The 16,615-nt window shown below is 34.8% G+C and overlaps 1 pseudogene; it reads left to right on the top strand.

Annotated features, from left to right (window-relative positions):
• Positions 1-8,044: 8,044 nt before the first annotated feature.
• LOC114280332 (protein DEEPER ROOTING 1-like) lies at positions 8,045-9,211 on the top strand (annotated as a pseudogene).
• The last annotated feature ends 7,404 nt before the right edge of the window (positions 9,212-16,615 follow it).

Raw genomic sequence — 16,615 nt, 5'->3', positions numbered from 1 at the left:
GTCTTTTTAACTACCAAGTCTCTTACGCTGTATTTGATTAAGGGATTTAGGGATAGATTTGAAAAGAGAAATGAAAAAAGTGTGTAAAATTAAGTGAAATATATGTATATTTTATTTATATTTCACTTAACTTTTTCATTTTCACTTTTCAAATCCATCCTCAAATCTCCCAATCAAATATAACATTAAAGGAAAGTCTTGACTTCTACTCTTAGGTGCAGAATGGGGGACAAGACTTAAGTATTTATAAGGATAGGGTGAGAGTTTAACTTTCTCAATATACTAATCTGACAACTAATTACTAACTTTGGCCAATTAAAAAATAAAAATAAAATGATATCCCCATAGGTAACTGCAAACTTGGCGATTGAAACTAATTTCCCTCCGTATTACCACCATATAGTTATAAGTATGATTACATAGGTAGGTAAAGTAGAGTGGTGTTGTATAAATAATAGCACTGGTACAGAAGCTTGAGGCAGAAAGTGACGAGGGTTTTGCAAATACATATTAATGCATGGATAATTGCATGAGAGAGAACGTGAGTTTATCCAATTTGTTCAAGTGCTTCATATGTAATAATCAAGTAATACTTACTGATCTTATTTTATTAAAATAGAAGGCATGTGAAAATCTATGAAAAAGTCATAGTAGCTGGAAATAAAAATTAAAAAATAAAAAAATAAAAAAAGTGACGGAGATGAGAAAGATAAAATAGGCAGCATGAGGCCGGGTTTTGGGAACTTGAACCCATGGTAACAGCTTGGCTGTGGAATTTCTCACAACCTTACCCTACACTACACTATACTACACTACACCTCCCTCTATTTAATGCTTGCAAAACGCAGCTTTTCATTGGCTTATGGGATCTGGCCTTGATTTCTCTTGCTAAGCTCCCCACACCACACCCCCACCCCCACCCCCACCCCCACCATATATTACATAGCTCTCTCTCATCTCTAGTCTCTAGCCATTTCAGAGTGCTCTCAAATCTACCTCCGCTGTTCAAAATGAAGGTAATGGTGTCCTTGTGGTGTTTATAATAATATACATACACACAATACCTACATGTCTATGTCACTACTCACTCAGTAACTCCTCTTCGTTGCAGATTTTTAGTTGGATGCAAACCAAGCTTAATGGGAAACAAGGATCCAAAAACCCAAATTCAATATCAGCTAATCGTAATCTGCTAAACTTTTATTCTGCATTTAGTTCACTGAAGAGAAAGTGGGATGAAATTGAATATTCATTTCTTAATTAGCCTTTATATCGAATCTATCATTCCTTTCTAATAGTAAATAATAATTTCATTTACAACAATTATTTTTATTAGGGTAAATTATACTGGTGATTCTTATATTTTATCTCTTATATCAATTTGGTCCCTATATTTTCAATTGACTCTATTTTTATTTTTAATTTTAGATTTCCCGTCAATTTAGTGCAATTAATAATTAATGTTTTTTAAGAAAAAAAAATATTACTAAATTAGTTGAGATTAACTTACTGAGTTGGATAAATTTATAATTTTGCCCTTAACAATATGGTACATAGCATTTATGTACTTATTTTTCATTAAAAAAAATGCTAAAAATTATAACCAATTAGTCCAAATTGAGACAATGTCATAAATTTATGGTCAAAATTGAACTAATTAAAATTACAAAAGATTAAAATGACACAAATATCAAAATACAAAAACTACCATCGTAATTTATCTTTTTTCTTATTTTTTTAATAAATCAAACATGAAAATAAATATTCTGATAGAATGATTATTCTATTTTATTTAACCAAACACTATACTGTATTACTACTTGTTTCCTTTTACAAAACTGTGGTTTCTGATTAAATAAGAAATTTCTTATTTAAAGTGCATTCTGGATGTTTAAATCTTTGTGAATAATGATTCTAGAATATGTTGGTTTGCTTGCTGGTATTGGTGTTGATGTTACTCTAGGAAGCACGGATACAGATACGGGATACGGATATGATACGATACGGATACGGCGATACGACAAAATTTGAAAAATTAGGATACGGGTACGGCGGGGATACGTTAGTAAAAAATATTATTTTAACAATTTTTAGTAATACAGTATGCATAAAAATAAAACCTAAAGCAAAAGACAACTTGATAAAGAAGAAAGATTCCTATAAAACTAAGACTCTTCAAGGTCAATAGCTTCAACTTGTTCGCCTTCATCAGTGAATATCACAAGACCTTAGCTAAAGCCAAAAAATCATTCTTAAATGAAAATTTCAGCAAATATACTTTTTTAAGTCATCAATGATAGCCTAGGAAGCACGGATACAGATATGGTGATATGGGGATGTGGATATAGCGATATGTCAAAATTTGAAAAAGTATGATACGGGTACAACGGGGATACATTCGTAAAAAAAAAAATTATAATTTTAATAATGTAATATGCATGAAAATAAAACTTAAAGTAAATTAATAAATAAAGAGAGGGATTCCTATTAACCTAAAAATGCTCAAACATTCATAAAGCATCCAAAACTAAAAGCAAATGCAAATGCAAATGCAAATTAAACATCATCCTTACATACCAACACCAAAAAAAGAATGAGAGCAGAGAAAAAAAACGTAAGAGAGTGAGAAAGCGAGAGAGAAGTGAGAGGGACAACAAGAATACATCAATTTGACAAATTCTATTACTTTAACTCTCACTATATTCCTCTTATCAAAGAACTAAACAAAATATTATAAGTAATATGTAACTTCGAGTACCCGATATTTCAAAATAAAGTATCCGATACTTCAAAATTAATAAAAAATTAATTAAGAAGTATCCGATACTTTTAAGAAGTATCGGATATGTATCCGCGAGTATCAGAAGAGTATCGGTATCCGATAAGTATCCGATACGGATACGTCACCCTTTTTGAAGTATCCGCGCTTCATAGATGTTACTTTATAGATCAGGAATTGTAGCTCAAAGTTCTAGTTGTATCTATCAAAATGTTATGGGATTGATTACTTGTTTGTTGCATTGCAACTTTATCATTCTCCAGTAAGTATATTCCATTCTCATTCAGTCACTGTGTTTGTTTGGAGGTATAAGTTCAAAGAATTGAATTATGGGTGAATTATATTAATAGTCTCTATAATTTGAGATTTGTGTCATTTTAATTTCTGACCTTTTAGTTATGATACATTTGATTCTAAATTTTGAATCTCGTTTCACATAAAGATAATTGAAGACATTGTTACTCTATTTTAAGGATAAAGTTGTCATACAACCTATTTTGTGTTGTTAACTTATATGTTATTTGAAATATAATGACTTTTTTGTTTAATAAATAATGTTAGAACTTTTTTTATTATAAAGTTCTGTTTGGTTGGGTTTGGTTTGGTTTAATTTTGAATCTCCGGTTTGGTGGATACTCTATACAATTCTCTATTTCTCTTTATACATTAAATTTTTCTACATGGTATCAGAGCAGGTTTAGAACCTAGTATTTTCGCTTCCCCGGCGGGCGGCAACCTCACCTTAGCCGCCCGCCGGACCTCAACCTATTCCGCTGTCATCTCTATCAATACATATAGCTTCCAGTTCGCCGCCACCAGAGGCGACTTCTCTACATACAAAGATCAACCATTCTCATCTCTCTCTGAGATGAAGAGGCCAACCTCTCTCTCTCGGCAACTCTCTCTTCGGTTTCTCTCTACACCACCTTCTCAACCTTTTAGTTCTACTACTGTGACCCTCTCTATGATGGTTTTGATGTCTCTGCAATGTGGGCTGTTCTTACTATTGTTGTTGTCTTTGACTTCTCTGTGGGTACAACACTTGGAAGGGGTGTAAATAGGGGTTTTGCAACACTGCTTGCTGGTACTCTTGGCGTTGGAGCTCATCGAATTGCTAGTTTTTCTGGAGAAATATGTGAGCCCATACTACTTGGGCTTTTCGTCTTCATACTAGCTGCAGTAGTGACATTCATAAGATTTTTTCCAAGAATGAAAGCAAGATACGATTATGGGCTGCTGATATTTATATTAACATTCTGTTTAATATCAGTATCTGGTTATAGAGATGATGAGGTGTTAGAGATGGCCCACAGGAGGCTATCCACCATACTCATCGGTGGTGCCAGCGCTGTGATTGTGTGTGTATGCATTTGTCCATATGTGGTGCTGGTGTTGTCAAGGGCTTCCAGCCATCTATCTATCAGGCAAATAATGGTAGGGCCAATTTTGTGGCACATGGTTAGAACCTTTTCAGAGGACTACAATGATTTGAATGTTGAGCCTTCGTTTGGATAGACCAATCTCGACTTTGAAGGCAGAGAGAGGAGCACTAAGGAAAGCACACCCATTCTTCTTTTATTTATTTAATCACACTCACCAAGTTTGTTTCACTCTCATTATCACATCCATACACACCGGTATCATGTTGTCTTCAACTTTCTTTTATTTATCATTTTAAAATACACCCTTATCATGTTGTTCCCCACCTTCTTTACTTTATATATATATATATATATATATATATATATCTCTTTTTATTATATTCTATTACTCAAACTCTCCTCCATTTGATTTTAAAATCACTTATTTTTTATTTATTTTTTCCAAATCACTTTTCCTCCTTTTTACATACCCCCACTTTATTTTTGAAACAATCACCCTGATATTTTTCATATAATCCATCTATACATATTTTTTTATCTATTTTCTTTCTCCCTTGTTTTCTTTCATTTTATTTTTATTTTTTCAACACAACACTCCCAAAAAAAAAAAAACAAAAAAAAAACATTTTACAAACTTGTCATTTCTTCATGCCGGGGATCAACCCCGATCAGCATTTTACACCAAAAAACAAAAAAAAACAAAAAAAAAACACACACACACAAAACAACCACATCCACAGGCGGGATTTTGCTTCTCTACTCTGCTGCGGTTCGCTTTTTCTTGCCTCCGTCCTGGGCGGCCCTTGCCGGTGCTGCCTCTGTGTTTCCCGCACCCACTCCACTGGGCACGATCACTACTCCCTGCTCCTCCACTGCAACATATGGCGGACCTCCAAATCGGAACATAACGGTGGCCTTCCGCTTCAGTTCCTTATTTTCCGCCTTTAGCACACTTATCTCTGCTCGCGCATCCTTATACATGCGTTGGAGCAGAGCCAGTTGGGCGTTTAACTGCTGCACCTCATTTGTCCTACTCTGCAGCCGGTGCGACAAGTTTGTGACCGCAGTCATGGTTTCCACACATGACTTCAAAGTATACTGATTCGCCTCAATATCTGATTGCGCTGCCATTCTTTGCTCCACAGACCGCATAGGAAAGGTCAATGGAGCAAACTCAGGGGCGTTTGGTTGAGGTTCAAGGGCAACCGCACCGGTTATCTCTCTTGTGGACTCGTTGAGGTCGGGAAAGAGAGTAAGCAGATCACGGGAAGAAGAGGCCATGTTCTGGGTAGCTGGACGGGAAGAAGAGGCCATGTTTTTGGGTTGCTAAGTGTTTCAGAGAAGCAGCGATTACCGATTGGTACTGTCAGACAGGATTGGTTACAGAGTGTTTCAAGATTTGCAGCTCTTCGAGACAAGCTCTCTGAGAATGCAGAGGTTTCAACTGGTTTGTTATGCTTCCAAGCCTCAGCCTCCGCTTCGGTTTATAAAGACCCTGACGAAGAGGCCGACACGCGTTCTGTCTGTCACGTGCATCGCCGCGTGTCTGGCGCGCCTTTTGATGGCACGCCTTTTTATGGATTGGGCACGCCTTTTGATGGCACGCCTTTTGAAAGATTGGGCACACTTTTTGAGGGTGCGACTTTTTAGGGGTCCGACAAGACTCTGTAAACTGTCCCGACATTGATTCCGATTAGCTCCTTCATGGGTCCGACAAGACTCTGTAAACTGTCCCGACATTGATTCCGGTTAGCTCCTTTATGGGTCCGACAAGACTCTGTAAACTGTCCCGACATTGATTCCGGTTAGCTCCTTCATGGGTCCGACAAGACTCTGTAAACTGTCCCGACATTGATTCCGATTAGTTTCTACAAGGGTCCAGCAAGACTCCGTAAACTGTCACAACAACTGTCACAACATTGTCTGCTACAACGGTCCGACATGACCCCATAAACTGTCTTCTACATCGGTCTGACACAATCATCCAGTGTCCTCTACAACGTTATGACACCACCATACAGTGTCTTCACCAATGGTCTGACACGACCATACAGTGTCTCCTATCCTCTTTTATTTTTATGTATTTTTCTTGTTTTGTTACTCTCTCCAAACTCAAGTTGGTTAGTTCCTATCCCCCTTGAGTTTGCGGGGGCTGTTAAAACCTATCACCTACTTCACCCACTAAACCTAACCCACTACACCACTACCACCTCACCTACTCCACTAAACCTAACCCACTACACCACTACCACCTCCACTTTACCTACTCCATCTACCACCTACTACCACCTACTCTTCTATATATAGGAATCATTGTAACATTCAATATATCTATCAATAATACAATCAATATCTATACAATTCTCTATTTCTCTTTATACATTAAATTTTTCTACAGATACCAAAATAGATCTCTGGATTGACAACTCCCATATGGGGACAATTGAGTCTCATGGGAGATAAGATATAAAATAAAGGGATTAATAGGGTTTGTATTATATATTAAAAGACCAAAATATTAATCATATTTTATCATTATGGTCAATTGCACCATAAAATTCATGTTCAATTCCAAACAAACATGAAATTCGATAGGATTCTACTAATTTCCTTCCTAATATCTAGGAACAGTCCAAACATGTGAGATAATATGTAACTCAAAGGGATTGGTAATTCCATGTCATGGAGATGCTTAGTTTCAACAATGATACAATTTTTTCCCAAGCATTTTGTACTTTTATCAGTGTTAATAAAATTATTTTTCTTGCCGCTCAAGGAAAAAAAAAAAGAAAAAAGTAATCTAGCCTAATGAAACAAATATATAACAGTTGGTGTGGATCGATAGAAAATAAACTCTCTTACAATAATTGTTATGTCACTACAAAAAATTAAATCTTTAAAGACAAATTTAGAGTTATAATTAATTTCTAAAGACGAAATATTTTAATTGTCAAAAGTATTATTGTTATATTTTTAATAATAAAATTAGACATTTAAGTAATAAATACCAACCTTTTTTCTCGCCATGGATGGATCTGCCTTTCCTTCCCTTCCCTTCACTTCCCTTCTCCGTTCTCAACGGTCACCGCCGTAACCATCATCACCAAGGAATCCATTTTTCCATTGATTGTGTTCACAAGCACCTTTTAGCAACCAAAATCAAACACCACTCGTCCTATTTCTTCATTGATGGAGGGTGCTCTTGTTCAATATCTGCTATTTTATTGGTTTAGGACTTCAATCATGCACATGCCTGTACAATGTGTATAGAGAGAGTAGCAGTGGTCTGACTAATGGAGGTTGGGCGTGAGTGGGAATAGGAGAAATGAGTGGGGAGGGAGGTGATGGGTCGTTGGCCTGGGGGCCGGAAAGCGGTGGCACGGAGATTTTCAGTGGTGGGCAGTTGCTGGTTGCAGGAAGAAATAAGAGATCGAGGAGTAAATTTGCAGAGAGATAGAGAGAGAAGGGGGGAGGGAGATGATTCGGTATATGTGTGAGTGTTAAAGTTTGATAAAATTCAATTCCGTCATGAGGTGGCACTGTTTCATTGGTTGACAGTAAAAAATGGATTTACCGATGGACGGTAAAAAAGTTAAACTCTTCTTCGTATAAGTGGTGAGATTTGGTTAAGATTGAAACTGAATAGCTTCTATTTGCACATCTCTATTTTTTTTTTTTCCTTAGTTTACATCAATTGTGTCATTTGGATATCAACTACCGAATAAACAATAATGTTTGTATATCAAATATCAAACTTGGTTTTCATTCCGTAGTTAATATCTAAACAATTGAAAGCATAGTAAAAATAAGATTGATCATGCCATTGAAAAGGCCTATTTTTGATCATGCTATTACACTATATATATATATATATATAGATCACATGCTACAAGAACCTCGCAAAGAAGAGTTCAATGACTGGCCCCATGGATTTCTTGCAATCGGCACATTTGGAAATAACAGTTTGAGAGAAGATCCTGAGAGATGCAATATTCTAGAGTCTTCCTCCCAAAATCATCATCACCTACATGACAATGACTTACCTCCTGAAGAAGTTGGACAATTTGAGAAAGAGTTGGCGATATTATTGAGTAAACAAGTCTCTACTGAATCAAGAAGAAGTTCAACGGAGGAATTAGTAGAAATTACTCACAATCTTCAATTGGACAATTTCAACTTCCCTACAAGCTTGGAGGATGATAAAAATAGTAATATAGATACAGTTTGGGATGATTCAGCTGACAAAAAAAGTGATCGACTCGAGCGTAGTATTTGTAGTACCAGCGTAATTCTCAATAGAGGGAAAGATATTCGTGCGGATCACAGTAAGAATGCTATTGGGAGAACCTCATTGTGTTTTCAATTCCAGAGAAGTCCAGAATGGAGAAGGTAAACATAATTTGTTCTCATCTCAAGTTACTCAAAAACCAACTACTGAACCAGTTGAACTGAGCTTTAGTTGGTTGGTTCGTTCATTTGCTTATTATCTTCTATGCATTCTTATTGCCTATGGGGATTTGAATGGGAAGAATGTTTTGCCTTCCAGTTATTAATTCCTTCTATGCATTCTTGTAATAATTCATTCCATTTTGTCTTTAATCCCATGGCATGTCTACAGATTTTGAGAGCTATACTACACAAGAAAATATATCCCCAGAATTCTAGTTCAAATCCAAAGGCTACTGCAAAGAAATACTTGGAGACTATTTCTCATATGCACAACTCTGACAACAATGAAGGTGAAATGCTTGATACTACTGCAAATGATGAGAGTAAATGGGTCAAGACGGATTCTGAATGTAAGTTGTTTCTAATTCTACGCTAGTATATATATGGTAGTTGTTTTTTAATCATGCATCTATCTTAAACTGTATAACTGACTAATTGACATATATACATGGTGTCTTTGGTTGAGTTTCAGACAATTTTATTGATTGGTTGGTTGGAACTTGGTTGGTTGGCGGTGTATGGAAATTTTGCAGGATGTTGATTGATTGTACGGTAACTATATATCAATTTTCTGGTTGCAGTTATTGTTCTAGAGATATAATTAATTTGCCTCATCTTTAGACTCACTGTTGGGGGAAGATCGATGAAATGGTAAGCTTTAATATGACTACTTGTTAAGTTATTCAACAAAATTTTCAACTCTCTTTTCCTCAAGCAATGAATCCTATCCTATCCATTTGACATATGAAGAGTTAATTCATTCTTTTAATGTGTAGTTCAATTATATAATCTTCTTAATTATTGCAGGGATTCAAGTAGTCAGACTCAAGTAGACTTATCTAGCTAGAGATGAAAAACTTGTCATCTTTTCTAATAATAGTATGCCATTGTCCATGAGATTGAAAGTATGATCAAAAGGTATATAAAACAAATTGCTTGGATGTAAAAGGGATTGAGCTGTAGATGAACTTATTTTGTTGATTGTTGTAACTTGTTATTGAACTCCACATTACTATTAATGGCTATAAAAATAAAAATCAGTTAATTTGATCCAACTTTCTTTGTTATTGGGAAACAATAATAAAATTTGGGGGAAGAAATGGAAGATTATTGTTTGTGGATTGGGAAATGCTCCGGTGTGCAATGCACACCGTATGCAATCTTAACACAAAATTATATAGGTTTTTACGAATTTATATAAGTGATCTCACGAAAATGTATAAGTTGAACACAAATTTGTATTAGTTCGTGAAAACTTACATGATTTTGTGAATGTACACGAATTTATGCTCAACTTACATATTTTTGTGAGATCATTACTTGAAAACGAATCTTCTGTTCAAAAACGAAATGTTCCAAATGTTCCTGGAAATATAAATTTGTAAAAATTTATGTAATTTTATATGTGAATGTTATATACGGTGTGCATTAGACATCGAAGAATTTCCTTTCGTGAGATGACATAGCTTTAGTTATTGAGAGTTAAAAACTACTTTTGCTTAGTTTATGGCAACTTTTACAATAAAATATGGGTTTTGTTAAGAAGTGCTCCTAGGGCAAATGTTAAGAATGCATTAAATCATCTCAACACCTCAACTATTATAAAAGATAGGAAAATCTATAAATGTGTCGTTCTAGAGACTAAAGTACCTTTTTCTCCAATTCCTTATATTTCAACATAATAAACTTTTCAAATAGAGTTCATTTATTTTCTAAAAAAAAATTTATCATAAAACTAAATGCATTTATTTTCAAATGAAATTTTGAGGTTTTTTTTTAAAAAAAAAATTTAAATGCCCTTTATTTTAATAACAAATATAAAAAATTATATGACCTTCATTTTTTTAAGATTCATTTTCCTTTGTTTTATTTTATTTTTAAAATTTTTAGATTCATTTTCCTTTTTTATTTTTTAAATTCACTTTTCTCTATTTTTTTTAATTTTTAGATTCATTTTCTTTACCCCATATAATTTAATTATGATTGAAAATGGAGGACATTTAAAATTTAAAAAAAAAAATTGAAATTTCATTTAAAAATAAATGCATTTAGTTTTATGATAAAAACTATTTAAAAAAATAAATAAATTACATATCAAAAGTATATAATATTAAAATAGAGAGAATTGGAGAAAATGGTATTTTAGTCTCTAGAAGCCACATTTATAGCTTTTCCTATCTTCTATGATGGTAAAGATAGTTAAGATGATTTAATATATCCTTAGCACGTGTTCTTAGAGAACTTGTTAACGCGACCCATAAAATATATAATTTTGAATAACCAATGAAAATATATATATATAAATTAAAAAATTGTTTCAAAATTGAAAATGCCCTTTGATTTTAACATAAAAAATAATTACATTTCTTTGGCCAATTGTTGGAAGAATTAATTAATGAAAGGAAAAGCTTCTCTCCAGTCCATATCAAACTGGAGAGTGCTGTTAGGCCTCCATGGGTTCAATACGAAGCCCATATCGATAATTCGAATAATTCAATATGTGGAGCTCGTCGATTATTTTATCTCTGCAAAAAATCACATTGATTGAATGTCACACCCCGAATTTTAAGATCCGACCCATGTGAATAATCCAATAATTAATAAACGAAAAGACAATGAATAAAAGAAATAGGGTTAACTACAAAAAGAATCCCGAAGTTTCACACATTTTTTACTTTAAACCTTAGCATTTTAATTTAGACTATAGCGGCTCAGGTTAAGACCCGACTGTGGGATGCCTCTCGGGGTTACCATGCGCGCCATATAGTTCGGACTCCCAACCTCCTGATCTAGTCTTACTAGTGCAATATGACATAGAAGAATGAGAGTCCAAATCCGGCAATTTTTGTAAAACATCCATTTTATTGCAAAATATTGCCAGAAATAGATTACATCACTAGATTTCAGAGTCGCCACTTAATCTTTTGAGAAAATTAGAAAACCCGTGACTCGTATCAAAGGCCATCATCTGTCATAACCAAAGTGTCTTGACTCGAGAACATAAGTATGGGAGGAGAAGGGCATTAATTGAGAACCTCACTCACCTGATCAAGGATCGCCCTCTACTAAGTCATAATGTAGTTTTCTATAATCAATGTAAATCCATATTTTGATTATTAATAATGCTATCATTACTATTTGAGGCATTCAAATATAGATTGTGTCGTAAATTTTGGTTATGCTCTAACTTAATGCTTTATTTGAAAAGGGGTTTTCTCAAATAAAATCCACATTATAAGAATCATTCACAGTCCAAAATAAATAACACAACCTCCATCTACTAGCATTCAAACCAATATCTCACTTAAGCATTTAGTCTTATGTAATAGCAACAGATGTGGTAAGGAACATACACATGCAATATGCTAAAGTTCAAAATGCTCACCTAGTACTCCAAGACGAGTCATGATATATACAGATATGTATAGATATGGATGATCCTATATACAAGTTCCTAATGCAATACATACAGACCATGTCCCTAGGAGTTCGGATTGTGAAGATGTAGCATGAGTATCACCAAAATACATAGATTTGCGCATGTATTCATTTTTTAACATAACACGTCATATTAAAGGGGATGATTCGGACCCAAATGCATGGAAAAGTGGATGCAATATACAGGCATGATAAAGAAAACATGATGAAATACTGAAAGTAGATAAATAAAAGGATTAAAAAGATGCGGGGTTGGAAGATTATTACAACAATTCGAATAACAAAAAGGGAAGAGAGAAATTATTACAATAATGAATTGTCTCAGCTTAGCTATTGCTGAATCTAAGAAATCACATAATGAAAAGAAGCAATCCAGGGGCTCTAGTACTGCTCAAGTGAGCATTTCCTAGAAATTGTCTATTCTGTTCTTGGAGGAAATGACCAGCCAGACACTAGATGAGCCAGCCGAAGTAGAAATGAATCAGTTAAATTCGCTTTCCGACTAGGGATTAGGTTAGTGCAGAACCTCAAGACAATGGCCAAAATGAGGCTTTATGGGTGGTTCTCACACGTTCCACCTCCTCTGTTGACAGGGATCACTTAGAGAGGAGATAGATGGGCAAAAACCCTTAACAACAACACAAACAGATATATACAACAGATATTTTGCCCAAAGAAACAAATTAAATGGATCAAAATCAAAACAAATTCAAGCCTAAGAAATAGATAGGAACCTACATCTTTTCTTTGTGAATGAAGGCAAGTTAATACCCAAATCCATGCGATTAAGTGGAGAGCGTAGATTAGTGCAAATCATTTCTTGGCAGAAGTTTTGCTTATTAAAACAAGGGATTCATCAAACTCATTGAAAACTCATCATCTAGTCATAGAATAAGGATGATAACATCCTTTTCTATGTTCACAAATTATCGAGACGAGAGTTTTCGCTTTCTTTGACCCAAAATCTCTTGTTTATTTCCAAAATACTCAATGAAAAAAAGAGAGAACAACACTTGCCAATACTAAATCCCATGAATCACTCAAGCAACCTCATGAAACAACTCCTAACACTCATTCTTATTGAGTCAAGGGTCAAAACACATAGATTGGCATACTTGAGAGATATAATAGATGAAGATAAGTGGTGTAATAAGGAGAAGAGTTATTCTGCTTATTAAACTTGTGAATGGATGGCTAAAATTACTCCCAAACACATCCACAAGAATCCAAAATATACAAGAGTTAGATAGTTGAAGCTATGAAAAACAAATAAACAAAGAAAATAACTATCAACTCAATGAATAGGTGGCTAAAGTTATTCCCTCTACATCCATGAGGACTTAGAACAATCATATAATGAAAATAAAGCTTAAAACTGAAGAAAGGGAGATAGAAAAGTGATTTAGATTATGAGAAAATCACCTCCTAAGAGGATAGGTCACTTTGATTCACAAACTCCCTTGTTAATTCCCTTAATTCACTTTGGATAGATTGTTTAATGTCCACGAGTCTGAGCAAGGTGCTTAGGATCAAGCTTTCATGGAGTGTTGGTGTCCAAAGTCAAGAGGGTGGTAGATAAAAAGTGTGGTTGAGAAGAGGAGTTAAGAAGCTCTTAGGAGCCTTTGGAAAAAGTTTCTAACCTCTTTAAAAGACCTGTCAAGCTCTTATATATAGAGCCCATGTCACAAATATTTGAAATATTTGTGGTAGGTAGGACAAACAAGCTGAAATTCCCAAAAATGCTTTGTACCCAAAACATTCACCCAACTGAGCTTCCTGGTGATTGGCTGACTGCTTTTGTGGCTGGCCATCATATGGTGTCCGGCTAGTCAATGGGCACATCGTCAGATCACACAAGAGTTGGTTAGCCTGAATTGAAGAGAGAAATAAGTATTTTAGAGGATTTCACCTTTTCCATTCACTTCCACTATTCTTTGCTCGGTTTGTTTGAAAGAATACTATGTTTAGGATATTGAAAATATGAGCCTCAGACATTGTGGTAACGTCTGGAGTTGCACCTCCTAAAACTCATTTTGAAAAATATTTCCATTTTGGTCGAAAAACATTTTGTCCAAAAAAGTTGTTAGAGGGCTTAAAGCTTGATCCTTAGAACTCATGTCATAGAAATTGCACAAATTAACACCACTCACTTTCATCATCAAAAGCTTAAAAGGGAGCACCAAGTCTTAAGGCTAGTAAAAAATGGGATGTCTATAGTTATCCCTCTTTTACAGAGTTCGGTGTGTTATTGCATGACATGAATGAATGTCAAAACCCAAAGACGACCCTTTTTGATAAGGCCGTAAGACTTAGGCAAACAAACGAAATGCAGATAAAACTTGGTTCAACTTGAGGTTTGCCTACATATCCCTTTGCAAAGAATCAAACCAGCGTAGTTCAGGGACAGAATGCAAATGCTATGCTTAAAACATATTTTGAAAATGTGGGCGTACGCGGTGCGCACTACTAGAGTTTGATAATTGGGCTTATGTGTATCACACTGCCAGAGTTTTAAAAATTTTGATGATGCGAATGCCACAGAGGGTGACGAGGTGGAACAAATAGATAAAGCTGCAAAGATGGAAAAAGAAAGAGTAGGACCCCATACAAATGGTATACAAAGCAAGCCAACAACTGCAAAAAATTTGAAGAACGATGCACAACACAAACAAGCATGCAATGTATGAAAGAAATGCAACACCCACCCAAGCCGCGGCACGAGAGGGAAAGAGAACATGATGGCCATAGCCAAACCCGCATGTGACTAGCAGCCACAGCAACAAGGAACTCCACAACACACTCCAAACATACTGCGACATGGAGAAGGAAATGATGGTGTTAACCACCAACCCACGCACGGGGCGGTATTAACCGAGGGTGGTGTTAATTGCCAACCCCACAAGGGACCGTGTAAATCGTAGGTGGTGCTAATCGCAAGCCCCGTAGGGGATGATATTAACCGAACATAAGCAAAACATTTCTTGAGCCACAAGTGACAATTATCCAAAATTTAATTTAATTCATACGCAAAACATTAGTTTTCGAGAATAAATCTACAAAGATTTCTCTCAACTGAATAACCTCTCACAAACTATGACATGTCTAAAGTATGATAAAATATTAATTCCATATAATAGCATTTCAATGTGAATTCACAATCAACTCATGTTATATTTCATTTAATAATGGAATTAAAATAAATAAATAAAAACTAATCATGCTTCTATAATTACAACATATTACAAACTCTAGGTAAAAAATAGCAATATGTTGTGTTTAATATTCAGATTATGTCATAACATAAAGTACATCACTTCTGAAATTTTTTAGTATTTTCTGGAATTTTAAATAATTAATAAACATACATAAAATCAAAAATAAGTATTCCAGAATCTGAGAAAATGCAACAATCATACTAGTAAATAGTAAACCATTACAATAGTCTACAGTAAAAATTCCACCCCTAAAAACTTAGTCATGCAACACCAGAAGCATTTTAAAGAAAAAATAATAAATTATTATCTCAGAAAAAATATTTTTTATTTCATAAAATTTTGAAAATTTTATATTAGATAAAAAAATTTAATTCTTAGTCTAACAGTACCAACTACGCTTAAAACAAAGTTATAATGAATTACTTATGACCATTTAAAGCAATTCTAAATTTTTAAAATAAACAAACAGAGCCTTATATCCAATAGCCAAGCCAGTTAAGTCGACGTGAAAAACGGTGCGAGGTGGCTTGGCGCAGGGCGAAAGGCGCGCTCATAGGAAGTCCGCCTGGCGCGTGCGGGCTAGCAGTGATGCGTGGTGTGCGCGTGGGCAGCGCTGACAGCATCATCTAGCGCATATGGCTCATGCGCCACCTTCCGAGGTGTTTTCTGGTCCAATTTTGCTACTGCCAGATTCCATTTTCCAAAATAAAAACAATGGTGGTCTCAAAAATGACATTTAACAAACACAAATAATGAGGTGTATCACACTCTCTCTCTAATAAGAGTGGAAATGCAAAAACTCTACACTTCATCTTCTTCCTTAAGCCACCAAAAACTCAAAACAAACCCAATTTAGGGTTTGATTTTTCTCATCAAGCGTAAGTCCAAATCTAACAAATAATATATGGTTTCGAAAGTCTCGAAACTAGGATTCTAAATATATAAGATTTATAAACTGAAATTAAAGCATGTAAAACCATCATGCATATAAAGTTTCGGGAATACAAAATGGGTCTCCATTTTTCTTGAAATCTAATCGTTGGATTTTCATGAAACTTTGCAGATATGTTCTACATGAAATGTACTACAACATGTGTAAATTTCAGGTTGATCGAAGAAAGTTCGAAAAAATATTAATTTTCATGCATATATCATGTATATATAATTATATACATATTTTAATGCATAAAAATAAGCACGAAAATACCCTATATGAGGCTCTGATACCAATGTAAGATACAGATAACGCAGCGGGTAAAAAGATTCAAACCATACCTTATGTGATAGAATCCGAAACGAAGAACCTTATGGGTAAATCACGTGCTTCACAACTACGAAGTAAAAACACCCAG

The sequence above is a fragment of the Camellia sinensis genome, chromosome 5, assembly GCF_055761805.1.
Source record: "Camellia sinensis isolate YWXY chromosome 5, ASM5576180v1, whole genome shotgun sequence".
Taxonomy (NCBI): Eukaryota; Viridiplantae; Streptophyta; class Magnoliopsida; order Ericales; family Theaceae; genus Camellia; species Camellia sinensis.
This window is presented reverse-complemented; position numbering and strand designations above follow the sequence as displayed.